This window comes from Macadamia integrifolia, chromosome 7 (genome assembly GCF_013358625.1).
Source record: "Macadamia integrifolia cultivar HAES 741 chromosome 7, SCU_Mint_v3, whole genome shotgun sequence".
Classification (NCBI taxonomy): Eukaryota; Viridiplantae; Streptophyta; class Magnoliopsida; order Proteales; family Proteaceae; genus Macadamia; species Macadamia integrifolia.
The window spans coordinates 16,959,588-16,980,725 of NC_056563.1; the positions used below are offsets into that span (position 1 = coordinate 16,959,588).

Below are 21,138 nucleotides of genomic sequence, written 5' to 3' on the forward strand. Positions count from 1 at the left end.
TTCCTATGAACCTCTTTTGTGACAACAAATCTATCATCAGTATTGCTCACAACCCTGTCCAGTATGATCAAACCAAACATGTAGAGATCGATCGACACTTCATCAAAGAAAAGTTGGATATGGGTCTTATCATTGTGCCCTTTGTTCCACGTAGTGAATAACTGGTTGATATATTTACTAAAGGTCTTAGTAGTAAGATGTTTCATCCTATTATCTACAAGTTGGGCATATCTATGCACCAGCTTGGGAAGTATTGTAATAATGGGTTTTAAGGAAAGTGACAAACCAAACGGGTCCTTAGATCCTTAATGGGATTAATGATCCTTGTAATACTCTAGAAATTTCTCATCGTTATTACAAATAAAGAGGGTTATTGTCATATTTGATACAAGTCATTACCCCCATCCAACATTAGTTTATGAAAGTGACGTGTGTGTGTGTGCATGGTTTGGATGTTCACTAACTTTCTTCACTAACTGTAAGCGTTTGGATGGTTGAGTGTTCACCAACTATTTTATCTAAACAAATAGTTGTTGATATGTTGTTTGCATCACTTGAAGCATTATAAGCATCAAAGCATAACTTTAGTCAAGTCATAAGCATCATATAGACTAAGTCAAAAGCATATGCATTTGCGTGACCCATGCCTTATAGGAACTCGAGGTTTGAAAAAGACTCAGTCTATATGTAAGTCTATCTCTGGCCTAATAGGTCCATGTGTTATATTGAATATCTTTTGATCTATATGTAAGACCAGTTGTGCCCTCGATGGCTAAATGAACTCGTTGAATATCCAAAGGAAAAGGTAAAGTCTAAAAGACCTGTTTCTAAAATTGACATCCATTTTTTGTTTTTGGAGATGTCAAAAGGTGGAGAAAAATATATGATGATGTGTAGTGACGAACATGTTATCTATTTACCAAAATAAGGGAAGTAAATGAGTAAATGAGAATTGTGTGACGATGAGTAATGACTTATCATATTATCTATTCACCCAAATAAGGGGAAACAGTATAAAATGTTGATGTGATGATGTGTCACGAGAGGAACGACTCGTCATATCTATTAACCTAAAAGGGGAGACTCACCTAAGAATAAAAGGCTATTAATTAGGGCTAGTTTTGCTAAACTCTATTATGCTTATATGAGATATACAATTTATAAAAACTTCGTCAACAAAAATATGTTAAGAAATTGATATATTATTCTTGTTGAATTGAATGATATTTGATGATACATGCTTAAATGAATTATGACAATGAATGAGAATCTTGTTACCAAAAATTTAAGTATATTAAAATTGGTATAGATGTCTTTTTTATTTTATAAACACTTATCAATCAACATTCTTCATGATTACATTTGACGCATTATCATGGTTTATCATCTCCAAAAAGCAGGAGATTGTTGAACCTAGGTTCTAACCATAAATTATGTTTTGCATATGAAAACCTTACATGATATGTGTTTGTGTGTTCTAACATATTTGTTCATGTGCTAAGAGAATGATGAAACCCAAGTCTTTGTAGTCGAACCATTGATGGAAGAAATGGCATATTGATTGAAGAAAAGACCGATGTTGATGGACTTCTATGAAGAAGCTAGAAACTTCTGTGATGAGAAAGTGATACAGATGCTTTGGCTTGGCTGGATCGATCTAACCCACTATAGAGGCCGAAGCCAAGACACAACCAACCCAAAACGATTATCTGGTCTGGCAAGGGTTGGTAGTTGATAATAGGGAATCTTAGTTTATTTGATTTTCTAAATTGAATTAGAAGTAGATACGTAGGATTTCCTTCGCAATTAGTTAGTTTCTATTTTAGATAAGTTTCTATCTTTTAATTGCTTTCCAATTTTATGTAAGGAATTCTTCTTTAAATTGCTGTAAAATGATTATGGAGATTAGCTTTTGGAATCGAAAGAAATTTTCAAGTGGAGTTTCGACCCTGGTGGGTGTGACGTGGCCTACTGGCCCTTCTGTTTCTCTCTCCCTTTTCTTCTTCTTCCAACAATACCAATCTTCTGCTCCTCTACTTCCTTCTCTTATCTTCTTCTGTTCCATATTTCCTACAATTGTTTCCCTACCAACATAACAGGGTTTGCAAATCTTGCTAGAGAAGCAATCGATTAGGCCTAGAAACTTGAGTTAAGGGTAGGTGATGTAGATCCATATTAGGGGCTAGGCTATCACAGGAAGAACCCTAGCCCAAAGGACCCCTATTGCCCGACTTAATTAAGTAGGTTAAGTAATTAAATAAGTGCCCATTGGGCCAATTGATTTCTTTAATTTATTTAAGCTATTATTTAATTCAATAAAGGCCTATTGCGCCCATCGATTGTAATGTCCTATATGGACTCTTAGTTAGTTAGTCCTACTCTATGTTGGAGTTATAAGTTTAGTCCTAGTTCTATTTGAAGTCCTAGTTGTAATAGGAGTGTCTAGTCCTATTTGGAAACTAGCTCCTAGTTGTGTTTTGATTGCTATTCTGCCCTCTATAAATAGAGGAGTCTATGTACTTATACTTTCAGATTTGAATAAACAAAGATTGCAGTCAATTGCTTCTAAACAGCTGAAATAGCTGTGGGTGAGATGCCCGGGCCGAAATAGCCATCTCCACTCACAATTCTCTTGGTTCTTGATACTTTATTTTCTTCAATACTTTGGTATTTGCTTGTTGTTCTAGTTTGTCGCTACTGTAAGAGACTAAGGATTCAGACCTGTCCAAGTATTCCAGAATCAGAATCGACTCAACAGAACTCTCCCTCTTGAAGTATGCGATCTCTCTCCCAAGTCTGATTTTCAAGAAAGTAGGTATCTCAACAACCCCTCGTCAAAAGCTTCTCAAATCTTTAGATTTTTGTACCCTCCCTAAGGACTGCCTTCAATCCAATTTGCAACTCATTCTGAGCTCTCTAGCTGAAGTAGCACCATCCTCTCTTTAAGGCTGCACAAGGTATTTTCTCTCTCCTGGCCGATTGTCTCTTTGGGGTTTTTTCTTTTTAGGTTGAATTACTATTGTGTGGAATTATTCCTCGGTTTTGTTTTCTTTATTCTAAAGCATCTTCATAGGTAATTTGTCAATCTTGGGTTACTAGTTGTATTATTTGGGGGTCCTACATTGTGGGGGTTAGCTTCTTGTAATCTACTCCTACATTAAGTGGTATCAGAGCACTTAGCCCTTAAAAGATTCACTCAGCCGATTGATGTTAAAAAGCCATTCGCACCAACTAAACCCAGTGGATTTCCTAGCCGAGCTCCACTAACTACACAGGATAAGGGTAAGACTCCAATGGGGGGAAAAGAGTCAGGAGCTGTGACATGCTTTGGTTGTGGGGGAATTGGTCATGTTGCAAAATTTTAGCCTAAGCGTGGTCAGGCCAACTCCATCATCAGTGCTATTGAGTCCAACCCTAACCTGCAAATCTGTGAACCTCAAAATGATGATTGGACCGTTAATGCTGTTGTTGAAGGGATGGAAGATGATCTCGAGGATGAGTATGCGCAAGGGACGATGATCCTTATGCCTATGTCAATGTGGTGGCACGAATCCTAGTGGCTAGGGGCAAGACTGGAGGCAGCACAATATCTTCTACACTTTGATGTCTTGTGGATCTCACAAAGCTCAGGTGATTGTGGACAGTGAGAGTTGTGTGAACGTAGTATCTCAAGCTTTCATGGCTGAAGGAAAGCTTAAAACTGAAACCCCATCCACAACCATACAAAGTATCATAGCTAGACAACAAGACCATGGCTGTAACTCAAAGTTGTTCTGTAGCACTAAAGGTTTCGGATTATAAAGAAAATTTATGGTGTGATATCATTCCCATGGTTCTCACTGATGTGCTACTTGGTAGACCTTAGCTCTATGACAACAATGTTCTAGTTGGAGGTACTAAGAACCAATGCTCTTCAATCACAGAGGCAAACCATTTATTCTAAATCCACTCAACATAACCCAAGTGAAGGAAAAATTAAGGGTTGCCCAAGTAAGAAGACAACATGTCTTAAAGAATGTTGCAAAGACCTCTTCCAATGGACCCACTCAACAAAAGAAGCAACCATTCAAAGCTAATATCACCAAGAAGCCACGTTGGATAATAAACTGTGTACGGAGCTCTTGACTACCAGTGAAGAGACCGGATTGATATTAGCCCTTGTTACTAAGGAAGTTGAACCGGTAAAAGAGGTAACATATCCACTACAAATCAAAGAGTTACTTGCTGATTTTTCAGATTTGGTGCCTAATGAATTGCTAGATGAACTACCACCTATGAGGGACATCCAACATGCCATCGACCTAGTGCCTGGGTTAGTACTCCCAAATCTACCCACTTATCATCTTAGCCCTACAGCGCATGCCAAGCTTAAAAGACAAGTGGATGACTTGTTACGAAAAGGCATTCTAGTGGAGAGCATAAGTCCATGTGCCATACCAGCCCTACTAATACCAAAGAAAGATGGATCATGGCAAATGTGCATTGACAGTCGTGCTATCAATAAAATCATGGTAAAATACAGATTTTTTATTCCTTGTTTGGATGATATGCTAGATATGTTGACAGGAGCTTCCATATTTTCAAAGAGTGACCTACAAAATGGTTACCATCAAATTCAAATCCATCCAGGGGATGAATGAAAAACAACCTTTAAAACCAACGAAGGGTTTATGAATGGAAGATCATGCTTTTCGGCCTCACCAATGCACCTAGCACTTTCATGAGAGTGATGACTCACGTACTGTGCCCCTTCATTGGTAAGTTCCTGGTAGTATACTTTGATGACATCTTAATTTGCAACAAAGCACAAGATAAGCACCTTTAGCATTTGAGGCGTGTTATAAGGGTGTTACGAGAAGAGAAGCTCTATATCAACTTGAAGAAGTGTTCTTTCATGTTACCCAAGGTTATATTCCTTGGATTTATTGTGTCCTCACAAGGATTAGAAGCTGATCAAGAAAAAGTGAAGAGCGTGGTAGATTGGCCCATTTCAAAGACCTTGACAGAAGTTCATAGTTAACCTTGACAGAAGTTCATATTTAACCTTAACAGAAGTTCACAGTTTTCACAGTCTTGCCTCATTCTGTTGATGGTTCATAAAGAATTTCAATGCTATTGTAGCCCCCATCACAGAGTGCACAAAAGGGGGAAAAGTTCCATTCCAATAGACTCCCATTGCCACTAAAGCATTCAACTTGATCAAACAAAAGATGACAAAAGCACCAGTACTTAGGCTACCCAATTTTGATCTCATGTTCGAAGTGGCTACTGATGCATCCCATGCTGGGATAGGAGGAGTGCTTATGCAAGAGGGTCATCCAATAGCCTTCTATCGTGAAAAGTTAAATGATGCTAAAAGAAGGTACTCTACTTATGACCTAGAACTCTATGCCGTCATCCAAGTCCTCAAGCATTGGAGACACTATTTAATCGGTAAAGAGTTTGTCCTTTATTCGGATCATGAAACACTCAAACACTTGCATTGACAAAAGACCATCAGCGATCGGCATGCTAAGTGGATCTAATACTTGCAAGGATTCATATTTTCTCTCAAGTACAAGGCAGGGAAAGAGAATCAAGTGGCTGATACACTTAGCCAGAAGGTGCTAATGATGAATACCTTCATAGTGTAAAGTTCAGGAGTGGAACACATCAAAGATTAGTATGCCAATGATGCTGATGTGTACAACACCACCACCTAGAGAATGCCATTATTATAAGAACACCCCCTTTGTTTCACCAAATTAGACTCAAACACCCTACCGTCAGTTTAAGAAATATACCTTATATGCTGGTGTCAGCTACTACATTTTCTTTTAAATACCAAAATGCCCTTACTAAATGTGAAGTACCTAAAATGTCCATGTAATAAGTCCCACCCCAAATCTATAGTTACTATACCTTTCTCCCCAACGATTGTCGGATATCACGACTGCAGCAGCATCGACGACAGCAGCGACCAGTTGCCAATTCTTAGAGGAAGAAGGAGAGTACATGCCACATTTACGTCGTTTTTCTCACAGCTCTCTCTCAATTTCTCATGCGAGAGCGAGCGACCAATAGATCCATCTACCGAGTACCCTCGAGTTTAGCAAAACCAACAAAGATCGCATCAGTACCTCTGCTCCTTTTAATTCATTCAAAAACAATTACCTTGTCGTGTGCTCCCTAATGATGGGTAAGCCAGATCTGATCTTCCCTTTTCAGTTTCCATTTGGAGATTCTCTCTCTCATGGTCTCCTTTTCAATTTTAAAATTTCTATTGGATCTGGTATCTCTGGTTATTCACAATGCACTGTAATGGTATACGTGCCTTATTTTCCTCAGATCTGTGGAATGAATTTGCCCTTCACTTTCTCATTTAAGAAATAGGGAGCTTTATGGGTTTTGTAATCAACATTTTCAATCATTACCTACAATAAATAAATAAATAAAAGAGCACATGCCTAGATTGGATTACTCCACCAGGTTTCGATCTCAAGAACTTGATGCTTCCGCTCGAGAGGAATCCATTGCATGGATTCTCAAGCTATATATCTTACTAACGTCATAATAGACTTAGCTAGAAATGCCACTAGTTTTGCTTTTTTTTTTTTTTTTTCAGTTGTAGTGTTGTGAGTTACTTAACTATCGATAAAGATCGGGATTAGTCATTGGCATCGAACTCAATGCTCCCGCTGGCGGCTAGCTTTTGCTGTCAAGCATAATAGCAAAAGCAATACTAGCTTATTAGCTATCAGATTCGAATCCATTGTTTAGATCTTCACCGCCGATGTTTGCCGACCGGTGTGTGTTAGTTATTTCGAAACCATGGTCATAGTCTCGTTGGCTGGTTATGTGCTGGTAAATGCATTCTATCGCTTCCAACCTTTAACAACAAGGTATAATAGTCCTTTTAACTTTTCAATTAATAGTGACTGACAGTAAAAGGTCTGAGTCTAATTTGGTAAAACAGAGTATAATAGTGGCATTCTCTAGGGAGTGGCGTTGTAAATTACCCTATTTTAGAAGTATTCAAGAAGTTATAAGAAGGGGGTAGAATGACAAATACTCCACACATGATGGATACTTCTTCAAGAGCACCCATCTTTGGATTCTAAACACCTCTCTAAGGCACCACTTGGTTTGAGAGCTACATGGAGGAGGAAATGGAGGACATTTTGGCAAGGACAAGACTTATTATATATGATGATAGACTTGTATTTTTGGCCTCAACTACAGAACGATGTTTAGCATGTTATACAAAGATGACGCACTTGTCAACTTGCTAAAGGAGAAAAGAAGAATGCGACATGCGGGTTTATACACACCGCTGCCCATTCCACATGCATGTTGGCTAGACATAAGCATGGACTTTGTCTTAAACTTACCACCTACATGGGAAAGGTATGATTCAATATTTGTGGTAGTAGATTGATTCTCCAAGATGGCACACTTTATCCCGTGCAGAAAAACACTTGATGGAATCACTTAGCCAAGCTCTTCTTCAAAGAGATAGTGCGTATACATAGTTTGCCACGGACGATTGTTTCAGATAGGGATGACAAGTTCATGAGCTATTTTTGGAAGATCCTATGGCTGAAAACAAACACTAAACTCAAGTTCTCTACGGCATTCCACCCTCAAACAGAAGGTCAGACGGAAGTAGTGAATAAAAGCCTCAGCAATTTGCTCCGTTGCCTAGTTTGTGATTATCAGAAGACATGGCTATCTATTCTTGACATCGCAGAGTTCGCATATAATAGCTCTGTCAACTGCACCACTGGTCGTACTACATTTGAAATTGTTCTTGGACTACAACCATAGCGACCGGTTGACATGGTACTATTGCCACCTCATGCCCATGTTAGTGTTGAAGTGGAAGGGTCCCTTAGGCATATAACAAAGCTACAGGCTAATGTTCGTCACCACATAGCCATTAGAAATGATAGGTATCAAGTAGCTGCTAACCGTCATTGACGCTATATGGAATTTCAATCTGGTGATATGGTGATGATTTGAATTCCACCTGAGAGGTTCCCTCCTGGTACAGTGTACAAGCTCCATCCTTGGAATATGGGTCCATACAAGATTTTGAAACGTATTGGTCCCAATGCTTACATGCTAGAACTACCTCCTACTCTGAAGATCAACAATGTCTTTAATGTGGCTGACCTTATACTATACATGGGACACCATTCTGATGAAGGTGACACAGAGCATACCCTAAAGCTTCCCCAGTTGGTAACCTCAACAGATGATGTTATTGAAGATGTCCTTGACAACAAATTCACTACCGTTCGTGGTGGTAAGGGTTACTATTCATTCCTCGTCAAGTGGAAAGGATGACCGCAACAAGATTGCACCTGGATCTATACAGATGACTTTTGACGTCTTGATACGGATCTCTACGAGCACTATATGTCCATCCATTCATCAGAGACGAATGATTATAAGAGAAAGCTGATGTAGATCCATATTATGGGCAAAGCTATCGCAGGAAGATGCCCAGCCCAAAGGACCCCTATCGCCCCACTTAATTAAGTGGGTTAAGTAATTAAATAAGGGCCCATAGGCCCATCGATTTCTTTAGTTTATTTAAGCTATTATTAAATTCAATAAAGGCCCATTGGGCCCATCGATTGTAATGTCCTATAAGGACTCTTAGGTAGTTAGTTCTACTCCATGTTGGAGTTATAAGCCTAGTCCTAGTTCTATTTGAAGTCCTAGTTGTAATAGGAGTGTCTAGTCCTATTTGGAAACTAGCTCCTAGTTGTGTTTTGATTGTTATTCTACCCTCTATAAATAGAGGAGCCTATGTACTCATAATTTCATATTTGAATAACTAAAGATTGCAGTCAATTGCTTCTAAACAGCCGAAATAACTGCGGGTGAGACGCCCTGGCCAAGATAGCCACCCCACCCACAATCCTCTTAGTTCTTGATACTTTTATTTTCTTCCATACTTTGGTATTTTCTTGTTGTTCTTGTTTATTGCTACTGTAAGAGACTAAGGATTCAGACATGTCCAAGTATTCCAAAATGAGAATCGACTCAACAGAACTCTCCCTCTTGAAGCATGCAATCTGTTACACCCGTGCCCTAATCCGATTTAATTTGAACTGTTGTGACAAGCCTCGAATCGAAGATCGAAAGTACGATCGGGTTTTGGCTCGTGGCTACATATTGTCTAAGGGGAAGAGATGACCCCATATGTTCGTGCATCGCATTCCTATCTAACTAGAGGGGATTCATACCTTCCGATCCCAGACGATAAGTGACCCAACTCCCCACACTTGAATTCTGGCACGCATAAAAAATTTCCGAATAGCCTTGAGCATGTTTGAGGGCAACCACCCTTGTGAGACCAGCCATGAGATAGGAAGTTGTCAAGATAGCCGGAAACAAGCCACAGTAAGCAGCCTGGGCCTGGATCCGATGCCTGTTTCTGATGGGTTGACAAGCTAATATCGGGGTTTCGATGCCCATGGTTCCTGCCACTCGCATTGTAAATGACTCCAGATGATCCCAAATCATTCACCACACCTTCCTCGTGATGTGAGCACTTTATGGACCAAAATGTGTGGATCCTCGTGCCCCAAAATTCATTTTAACCTGATTGGTCCAAAACGGGTCCAAACCAAACAGACCCTAAGGTCCACTTAAGTTATAAGTTGGGAAATGAGGAAATGATTCCTCATTTCCCTTGTGCCCAACATAGGAGAGGAGAGAAAGAGCCTTAGAGGAAAGAAGAAGAAGAGGAAGGAGGTTGGAGCCCTCTCTCTCTTCATTTCAACCTAGACCAAGCTAGGTATGGATGTAATCTTGGTGTACAAACCATGTTAAGGTTGTAGGATGGGTGTTCTACCCTCTCGGTATTGTTGCCGAGCTCAAACTAACCCCGGTGAGCTCCTGCAACATGTAATGCCAAAAGACCGACTGGGGTTTTGATCGTTTGATCGACGTATATCCCAAACGGCTTGGTGGAATTGGGATTTTGTTGGATTAGAATGATGCTAGGACCATTCCCTACAAACTCCATGAAACAAATCCCGACAATCGGGCCCAAGCTGAAAAGCCCCAAAATGGGTGGACTGTCCTGAACCACCACCGGAAATAGCCCACCAGATCCACTGGGTCCTTTTCCGATGGCATAATTTCGGTGAACAGGTGAGCCTTATGTGCTTTCTAACTTCTCCACCGGAAACAGGATTGAGATTTCCGGTGGGTGTTTCCGGCGATAGTATTGTCACTTAGGAACAATATTTGTACCCTTTGGGGGTGACCTGTGTGGGTCCCTCCCGATGTTTTTGACACGTACTAATGTACGATTCCCTTGTGTCTAGGACAGTGATGCACATGTGCCCCGAAGTCAAAATTGACTTAATCAATTGGTGGCCGTACTTGAACCCAAACACACTCGATCGTAAACCAAGAGAGGGATGGATTGTGTTTATTTTTGGAATGTTTATTATTATTAAATTGATCACATACTTAGAATTATAAGTTTAATTGTAATTGCTCAAATACGATGATGATATGTTACATTTGTTATTTTACGATTATGATATGAATTGTATGGAGATGTATGACGGGATCCGGTGTGCCCGAGGTGATATCGGTATCATGATCGTCGTGTGTTTGGTTGTGTAAGACAGAATCCAGCGTGGCCGAGGTGGTACTAGTGCCGTGATTACCATATGTATGTTACATTCATGCATTGATTATATGCATTAGAGTTAGTTGTAGTCATGGATTACACTTTGTGACCAAGGTCTCAGCTTATATCGTGTACCCTGGGACTACATTTGAAAATGGATGCGCTTCGTGGCCGATGATTGGTACCGGTATTACATAGTCCATACTTAACTATGATATGTATGCTAGATTAGGTAAACGGTCTTGGGATTCACTTTGTGGTCAAGGTCTTGCTGGTATCTTATGCACGGGACTATATTTGGAGATGGATTACACTTGGCGACCGAGGTCTTGCCGGTATCATATAATTCATACTAACTGTGTCATTATGAAGGCATGTAGCATATATATGGTTAGGTATCATTCCCTATGCTATGAACCCTTGCCAATAGGGGTTGAGGTGTTGGATAACCCATTGTCTTATGTTTGATGTGCCTTTCCAGAATGCCACACCCGTGGTACTATGTGATTGTATCATGAGGTGGGAACCTATCCAGTGTGGCTGATGATGTACCGGTGCTGTGACTGCCAGGAGGGGGTTATTAGTGGTTTGTTGGGTGACCCATGGATACATGGAGACTGGCAGGCTTTTAATCATAGCTAGGGTTTATATCTTTACATAGTCAATGGTGGTTCCGAGACGGAGGATATAACCTAATGCGTCGTAGTAGCATTTACCAAACTTAGTTTGTATTGTTAGGTGGATAATAAATCAATCAACTGCATCACGAGCATCATGACCTATGTGTTTAATTTTCACAATCATGCATCATAAATTATTACTATTGTCTTACTTGGATGTGCTTGACCCCATCCCTCACTAAGCGGCTTACGCCATGTATACACCCTTTTTTAGATGATGCAGGTACCATGGTGCCTATGACGGGTGACCCAGTATCTTTTGGGTCAGAGTATGGTGTGAGCAACTAGTGGATACCAATAGCGGAGGAGCATGATCAAGACTGTGCTTACGTCACACCATGAGATTGTACATCATATTTTGATACTTTAGGATATAACTGTGGATTTTAGATTTTTTTTTTTAAAGATTATATTATGTCATGGATGAATGTAACAGAATAACTCGGTTATTGCTATTATATTATCATTAGAAGTTTCCCCATTTTATTTATGATTCCACTGTTTATGTTAGTTTGTGTTGTGAGATTGTGAAAATGTTAAGATACTGCTATCAGAGATCCTGGTAGATTGGTAAGATAGGTACGTGTCTTACTCACACTGCCTGTATTCCTAATGGTAAGTTGGGTCTATTGGAAATGGTGTGTGACACGATCTCTCTCCCAGGACTGATTTTCAAGAAAGTATCTCAACATCCCTCATCAGAAGCTTCTCAAATATCTAGGTTTTTGTACCCTCCCTAGGGACTGCCTTTGATCCAATTCGCAGCTCATTTTGAGCTCTCCAGCTAAAGTCGCACCATCCTCTCTTTAAGGCTGCATAGGGTATTTTCTCTCTCCTAGCCGATTGTCTCTTTCGGGGTTTTTTTTCTTGTTGGGTTGCATTACCATTGTGTGGAATTATTCCTGGGTTTTGTTTTCTTTATTCTAAAGCACCTTCAGAGGTAATTTGTTAGTCTTAGGTTACTAGTTGTATTGTTTGGGGTTATACATTGTGGGGATTAGCTTCTTGTAATCTACTCCTACATTAGTAGGGCTCCCACAGACAATACAAACCCCAGTATATCATACATGAGATAGCTTTATGCTATGAATTGAAGGTCTGCAACTACCGCTGGTTTCAGTACCAGAAGTATATAACTCGACCTGCAGTTAAATCTGGGATTTGTTGTTGCTGGCTCAGTTCCATAGCTATGGGCGATTCTTAATCTTGGAATTTCAGTGACGTTTGAGTCTGATTCCAGAGTTGCCATCAATTTCTCTTCCGCAAGGTTCGGAGTTTTCCACCATGGTTTTGGGCTGAAGGTAAGGGACGACTGATTTGTCCCGTGTTTTTTGTTCCTTTTGTTAAACACTATTCCCCATACTACCGCCCCCCGCCCCCTTTTATGCCTTTAATACTTTTATGTCTTTCGTTCAACTTTAGTTCCTGTTAAACCCTTAGTCAATAAATCAAAACCCTGTTATCCCCTTTAGTCTTTCATGTCATATTGACCCTTAGATTCTAGTTAATTACAAAATTGTCACCCTTCCTGGGAATTTGAGATTAATTACAGAACTACTATTATTCTTTAATATTTGAGTTATTAATTCTTGAGTGGGTCCCCATAAGCAATCTGATTCCAAATATGGGAACCGGATCTGCATTAGAAAGATTGAAGAATTGAAAGCAACACTAAGTTGAAGAATATTTTTAGATATGAGATTAAGTTTATATTTCTGTATTCATGTATTCCTTCTATTTTTATTTATTTGTCTTTATCATGGCAATCAAGCTTTGTAACTTTGGAAGATTTTGTATATTTGGGTTTGTCTTGAATGACAAGTTAGTCTTATTTGTTAGGAGATATTAGGCTAATAGTAGTTTCTACTTTTATGTTTACTTGGTTGAGTAGTTGATTTTTAGGAAAGATTAGTCTTTTAAGTCTTGGTTGCTATTTTCATGTTAGTTTCTATTTTGGGTTTCTTTCTGAAGTGTAAGGCTATACCCTTTACCATACAAGAGAAGTTGATGTAACACATTGATTATTAATGAAAGAATAAATTTCACAATCATTGTCACTCCATATTCAGATAGGATGTTCAACAACTGGGATAGCTATGGGTGAGAGGCACAATCATTGTCACTCCATATTCCTGCGATAATAAAAGGACACCGGGAATATCTAATGTAATACTATTATGCTTTACCTCTTCACTACTATGGCTGGTTAAGACAAAGTCCCTCAAGTTCACAGGCATCCCAACCTGATTTGAAGAGGGGACAAGATATAATACACACACATGCACACACAACACAGAATTAGCAATAAGAAAATGAACACATAATATATCCAAATTCCACAAAATTTAGTGTAAATATATAATACACATTGTTAACATGAGAATACTAAGATGGATTAGTGCCAAGTCTAAGGATGTGATAGAATCAGAAATAAATGTAGTCAAGGAAATTTAATCATTATATGTGATGAAAAAGGGAAAGTGAGAGATGGTTCAGCCATGTGCAAATAAGACCAATGAGTGCAACAGCAAGAGGTGGCATGGTACAAGTTGGAGGAGTTAGTAGGCACCCAAAATGTCTTGGATCGAAGTGGTGATAAAGACAAATGATAATGAGTAACTAGAATATTAACCTAATCGAGGTTGACTGGTGAATTTTTGCAGCCAACCCCCATGTAGAAGAGATAAGATCAGTTGAGTTCAGTTAGCACATGATCCCAAATAAATGGACAGAAAAACTAAATACAAACTGTAATGAAGCACATTTGAATTATTACAGTACGAGGGGACTCCTTATAATCTCAAGGCCAGGCCGTCCAAAAAAAAAAAAAAAAGGGAAAACCCTGAGAAATGCTTACATATATGTTACAGTCAACAATATATAACAAAAATACAGGAAAAAATATTGAGCCAAGAGTGCATGTTCATCGATAAACAAGAACATGAGAATATTCACCCATCTAGTGGATTTTAAGAACACCTCAGAAGATTAAAGATCAATAAACTGTGTTCTTGGGCTTATCAAAGGCTGAACTGAGGTGAAGAACTAACCAACAACCATATCCCCATCAAAAAGAAGAAATAACAGAAAGAAGGAAAATAAGAAAAGAAATTAAAATGGAGGTCCAAATAAGTGTCACTTGAAGCATTAAAATTTCGAAAGTTACCAATTATCTTGTAGGCAACAACTATCAGAAGCCAAACACAATGGAATCCAAGAAACGTAGAAAATATCTTAGTTCGTAAATAATGGAACATATCCTTCAAATCCCCAATAGTACCAGTGACTACCTTTAAACTGTTATTTTAGCTATATATATGCCTATGGTGGCAAATGTGCCCCAACATTTCTAACTTTCCTGTTTCTTTTTAATGGGTGTGAATATTTCAACATCGGATTGGCATAAGGTTGAACCATCGTTGCTTTTCAAAGTTGCATCCACCAAAAAAAGCTCAATGACAACTTAAAACCCAACGGAACTGCATAGTTTCTACAGGTCAATTTGAGGCTTTTAGTCTTTACCCATTTTAGACAATCTCAAACTGGAATTAATAAGGATAAAAATGAAAAGACACCATATCAAAAGGACTTGATGGAGCTGAAGTTACTGATCCTCACCCCTAATAGAATAGCATTAGTGTACACTCGAATGTTACTAAGTTAAAATTAAAAACTGAGATTCATACCCTGCAGCCATGGTTGCTAGAGCAACTGTGGCAAACCAGGATCTGTAACCAATAACTGCAGTAGAAGAGAGGAAATCAAAGAGAAAGAAAAAGAAGAGGGAAAGACTATTAAGAGAGTAGCAGAATCAATACTCTTACAGTCCCCCATATTGTGGTAGACATAAAATTGTACCCCCATAGTATATAGGGTCTATTCTTTAACAGCAACAAAGCAACTTCGTTTAAATATAAAGCCATGTTTAATTGTTCTCCAGGGCATCAACTTTTCAACTGAAACATGTGAATTGATGCATTTGATAAGAGGTCCATCATAAAATTCCCTTGGTCCCTACCAATTCAACCATAATGATCAATGCAAGGAGATCTAATAAAAATTGTGAGAAAATTGCATGTCCTGCATTATATCAGCACAAAATTATATAAAAGAAGATGCACCTGGATGTGATCCTTTGATACTGTAAGCATATGGTCCATGGCAGCTTTGGAACCGTGGACATGTTATACAAGAAGCACAAGCTATAAATTTACGTCCACAATGGACCTAATTTCTTAAATCTTGCAGACCAACAAGATCATGACGAGAAAAAAGAAACTAATGTACATTCCAGGAACATACTAAATTTAAAAGTTTAAAACTAACAACCACTTTCAAACAATAAATCTTTTTTTAAGTCCATCTGAAATAGTTTTCATCCTTATAACAATGATTAGGCGAGGTTCCTATCTAGTTAGATTCAACTGACCATGTATAGTGACATCAAGGTTAGTGATTACCCTAGTCGAAACCGAAATGTACTCTAAAATTACCAAAATTTCGGTGGAGATATGGTACATTTCAGTCAAAAAATTAAATTGACCATTTAAGCGGTCAAACATTTGATTCAACTGACCATGTATAGTGACATCAATTTTAGCAAGACTATTTAAGCATGATTTTAGGAGGTTGCTAGTGTATGTCATAGCCTACCATGTCCTTTCCCTTATATTACTTTTTGTACCCATAATTTAGCACTACCAGCATGCATTCAATAAAAGAAATTGAAATATGTATTAAGAATGAAGACGAAGAATAACCATTTAACAGTACACCAATGTCAATACCACATAGATTTCCGAGGAGACTCAAAACCACTAGAAGATTGTTGCCGCCAATGGAACCATTCCTCTGATTGTATCACAAAGATGGCCATGTCAAAGTATGCTTGAAGAACCAGCTCCTTGAACTCCCTGCCTTTATCCTACTCCTGCCAATGTGCAACTTTGTTGGCTGCCTTAGCATGCAGTGTTTCTCTCGCGTCTGCTTCTGTCTCCACATCAGCAAGCGTATTCTTTTCACTATCATATGCAACCCCCCTGGTGCTGAGTGTCTCTCAAGCACTGCCCCCCTCAAACTCCTCCCTAAACTTGTCCTCCTTTGCATCCTCCCTTCATGAGGGCATATATGGCCTTTACACCTCACCAAGGACCATAGGAAAGATGTGCAAATCATGCAACTTGAAGACCAATCCTTTCAAATCACCAATGACATAACCAGAAATTATTTCCACAGAAAGTACCTTTTTTCCTTTTTAAAAATCCACCAAATCCATAGGAAAAAAAAACATGGGCCAGCAGTGAGCACGTGCAAACAGAAAACAAATGTAGAAACAGAAACAATAAAAAAGTGACAGAGGTATCAAAACAAGTTCCAGCAAATTTCTAGAATCATAATTAATAAAAATATTAAAGAGGATGAACGACAAAAACCAGGGGCAAATCCCTCACCCTAGGTTCAAGATTCTTAAAAGTACCTCTGCAACTAACTTGCAGATTTTGAGGATAACTGCGGTCTGAACATCCTCATGAACATTCACCCAAAAAAAAAATCCTCATGAACATTGACACTCTAAGTTCTGTTGCTTCCATAAGGTTATAATGATGCCTAAAGCCCATGCTTCCTATAACATTGGCTGTCAACCTGGTGGTTATTTGTGTTGCTTAACCATACCTGCAGGGAAGAGGGCTCTAGGGGATGCTACAACAGAGAAAGCCAAGAGGCTAGAGGGGTTCTAATTCATATACTACTCTTCCCTTTGTCAAAGCTATAGGTATGTTCAGTTATCACTATAAAATAAATCACAACATCATCTGGATGTTCTCTGTAACACTTTGAAGATCAACATATATATAAATTTCCTGCAAAATTTAAGAGTAATATGTACCCCCACCCAATTTTTTTCTGCAGGAAACCAGTCACCCCCTTCTGTTTCAAGAACTTCATTCAGTAAAGGTGGTAAAATCATGAAAATAATTTTCTCCTTAACAGCCCTTGCATTCATTTAGAAAAATGGAATTCAAGGGTGAAAAGCTTGCAGTTCAAGGGTGAGAACAGAAATCAAGACCACAAATCAGACAAGCCCTAAATCAAATGTAGATTAGAGAAAGGAGACAGAGCTTCAGATAAAAACCCTAGACAAGCCCTAAATCGTAAGCCTATCCCGAAATCCCCATATTTTAGGGCTTCGCATACTTTAGATATTTGAGTTCAGAGAAGGATAACTCATACCGTGATAGCAGCGATTGGAATCTTATCACAGGCAAATCTTCAGAGGCTAGAGAACTGGGTTAAATTTGAGAAATTCAATAACTCACAAACCTGGCCTTTGACAAGGCTGCATCAGAGATGACCTTGAGTTTGAAGATTAGAAGAAACCACCGTCGAAGGGAAGAGATGAGAAGCTTCAGGCAATCCTTGATGGGTTTGAAATTGAGAGGCTTCAGGCGTTAGTTTGGGGCCGTTCGAGAAGGTTCTTCAAGATGCAGCGATGAGGAGCTCTATGGAAGATGACTTGCCTCTTCCCTTATGCAGACCTTGNTGGCCCATGTGTGCATGGGAATAGGGGAAACCTACCACTGTAAGCCGTTTCTTTTAGTCTTCATTGCGCATTTGTCATGTTATGCTTGGTACGCATATGCCTCGTATCTTTATCCAAATAAGAAAGCATGTGCCCCATGTGACATGTCCCTCGTGATCCTTATCCACTTAATAGGTAACTATTGGTTTGGTAGCCTAATAGAAGGATTTTTTTTTTTTTTTTAAAGTAAAAAAGAAGCCCTTGTTTTGATTCTATGAAAATACTACTTTCTGTATAAGGGTTTTGATAATGAAAATAGAATTCTAGTTTCTTACCAAAAAATATAATTCTATTTTTTGGTTCTATTTTTTTTACCAAAAAATAGAATTCTATTTCGATCCCAATTTTGTCCTGAATAGAACTTGAGAAAGCCATATTCTTAATAATTAGAAGAAAAAAAAAAAATCAGCGGTTGAACTAACAATTTCCTAATTTTGTTGGGTCCGATTTTCACCATGGTTGGAGGAATTGGATTTTGAATTGGTCGGAATCCATCAGATCAATCTTGATTTTTTATTGATAATATATCGATGGATTGACATGGACAAAGGGTAAAATAGTAAAAAAAAATACTTTAAACATAAAATTTAGAATATTTCTATTTGATCTAAGATGAACTATATTCATAAAAGATTGATACTGGCATTGATTGATCTCATTGCCAGTAATGAGTTATCAAACCATATCCCGCTATAAAACGAGCTGCTTAAAAATTGGAACTCATCTAATTTCTAATTTTAACTATTTTCATTTAAATTTTCATTATTATTATTATTAAATTTAATATATATTTCGCTCGCTTCTTTAGTCAGAAATGCGATTCTTTATGTCAAAAGCAATCTAAATCAGAATCAGAAAAGATTTTTTGGTTGTCTTTGTTTCTCTTTACCAGGAAAAGAAAAAGTACTAAAGTTTTTGTCAACCGCCAAAAATCGAATAAAAAGATATGATGGACCCCACTCATCCTCAAACCCTACTAAAGTTCCATTTTCATCCACAAGTCTAAGTAAGGCTCCCCAAATGTGCAGCACCGACGCATGGGCACTAATTTGGTACGTACATAAATTAATGGGTAATTTACAGCGCCACCCCTTGGAGAATGCTAGTATTATAGGAACACCCCCTCTCTTTCACCAAATTTGACTCAGACCCCCTGCCGTCAGTCACTGTTAAGGAAGGAGTTAAAAGGACTGTTATACCCTCAGATCCCCAGCAGTTCCAAATCAGATTGTTTCCCTCCTCTTTGTCCTCATCTCCAACCCTAACCCTCGCAAAATTTTAATTCGCATGGCACTCGCCTTCAGCATTGCCGTCAATTTTGCCCTTGCAGGATGAAGAAGTGACATATGCATTGTTGAAGTTTTCTTAACTCTGTTTAGGACGTTCCAGACAACTTTAGAGAACTCTTTTAAATCTAAAAACAGACTGTTCCACACAAGCAAGGGGAGTTTAGGCCAAGAGTAGTACAGAGAAGTCGAGAGAATAAAGCATTGTAAGATTCTGAAAGCATCACCAGTACATGATTAAATCTCATAAAACACTACAGAGGATCTGTAATTGGAACTCCTTAAACTGATAATACAACCCAGGTACTGGAAAAGACTCATAATTTCCAACACACAAGCTAAAACCCTAAATACTTGAACATCAAACAGAGATTTTCTCCATCTCCTCATGAACCCGAAACTGTAGCTAACAAAGGTATCTACTTCTGAACAATTATTTAATCAAAACCAAAAACTTAGAAGTGGTTCAAACTCTGAAACGAAGCCCAAATCAATGTAGAAATTTAACACTTACAGTGTTCTAACCATTCGAGACTGAGCAGAGCTTCTTCGACGCATCCCCAATTCAATATATTTCTCCCAGATAAAATATAGAATAGAATAGTAAAGCAGAGACAAAAGAATCAAAGCAGTTGGAGGGTTTAAGGGAGGGAGAGATGCTCTTCAAAAACATTAAAATAGGGAGAAGGAAAGGAAAGGAAAGGTTTTGGAAATGAACTTTTTTTTTTGGGGTTTTGTTTTGTTCTCAAAACTCCAACAATTAAACAAGGGAACAGAGATCAGTCTCGTAAAGCCATTGATAGAGAGGGTCATCGCCGGACCCAAATGAGGAGTCGGAGACAGAAGAGGAGACGGCCATGTGGGCTTCATGGGACTCGAGGAGAGATCGAGCAAGGCAGTCTGAGTTAGCGAGAGAGGAGAGAGACGTGAACAAAGGGAGGATCGAAGATAGGGCATGGATGGATGATCAAGCCTCAGAAAGAGCTTCCCACTATGACTTCATCGGATTAGGGTTTCCATTCGCCGCTGCCGCTGTTGGAGAGTGATCGCCGATGCTCTGAACGTGAAGGTATATTTGGGTATGGATTTGGGGATGGGGATTTATCAAATGGGTATATAACGGACTTAACCTTTTACAAGGGTATTTTGGTATTTTAAAAAAGATATGGTAGCTGACATCAGCATATAAGGTATATTCCGTAACAGTGACTGACGGCAGGGGGTCTGAGTCCAATTTGGTGAAAGAGAGGGGGTATTCCTACAATACTAGGATTCTCCAAGGGGTGGCGTTGTAAATTACCCTAAATTAATAGATTGTATTTACCAACAAAAATCAATAATAATTTCTTTACCACTTTTACCAAAATTTCCATTACCAAAAAAATAAAGTTTCCATTGAAAATTCTTTACCAAAAAAAATAAAGTTTCTATTGAAATTTGGTTTAAGGTTCGAAATCAAACACTAGTTGCATATCAATTAATGTATACTCATCCGGTTGCCTATATGGTTAAAGTGAATTGGGGATTGTGTGAATAGACACGCAGTCCTAAGTTTGATTGGATTAGTTTAGGTGCGCATGACCTGGATCCCATTCCCTTTAACTAAAGGGATGAGATGTTACCAATTCTTAAACGGTTCCAAGCATTGTAAAAAAGAAAAGAACTTCAATGGCTCCTAACAAGATGACTCAATTTTTAGTTTTGTAGATCTTTCATTATCATGAGATCTAAGACGCTTACTTTAGAAAGCATATTAAAATACAAAACCATGATCAGTTTATGGCTTTATTTCTTCAAACTGTCTAAGATCACATGTAAACTTCTAAAACTTAATGATAACCAAATAAATAAGGCACAATGTAGTTTTAGTGCTATCACCAAACAAGTTTATAATAATAGAACTTAAGATCCATAAACTAAAACCTCTATAGGAGAAAAATATCACTCAAATAC

General features: G+C 38.5%; 1 long non-coding RNA gene across 3 annotated transcripts in view; it reads right to left on the reverse strand.

Annotated features, from left to right (window-relative positions):
- The window catches only part of LOC122085122, a 42,074-nt gene extending 24,221 nt beyond the window's left edge, over positions 1-17,853 (reverse strand). For 2 of the 3 annotated variants that reach the window (XR_006142023.1, XR_006142021.1), the window contains exon 1: positions 17,641-17,853. This is a non-coding gene — a long non-coding RNA (uncharacterized LOC122085122). Of the gene's footprint in view, positions 1-13,505; positions 14,948-17,640 lie in introns of those variants that run through there. The other variant, XR_006142022.1, reaches the window with a different exon arrangement.
- Positions 17,854-21,138: the final 3,285 nt, after the last annotated feature.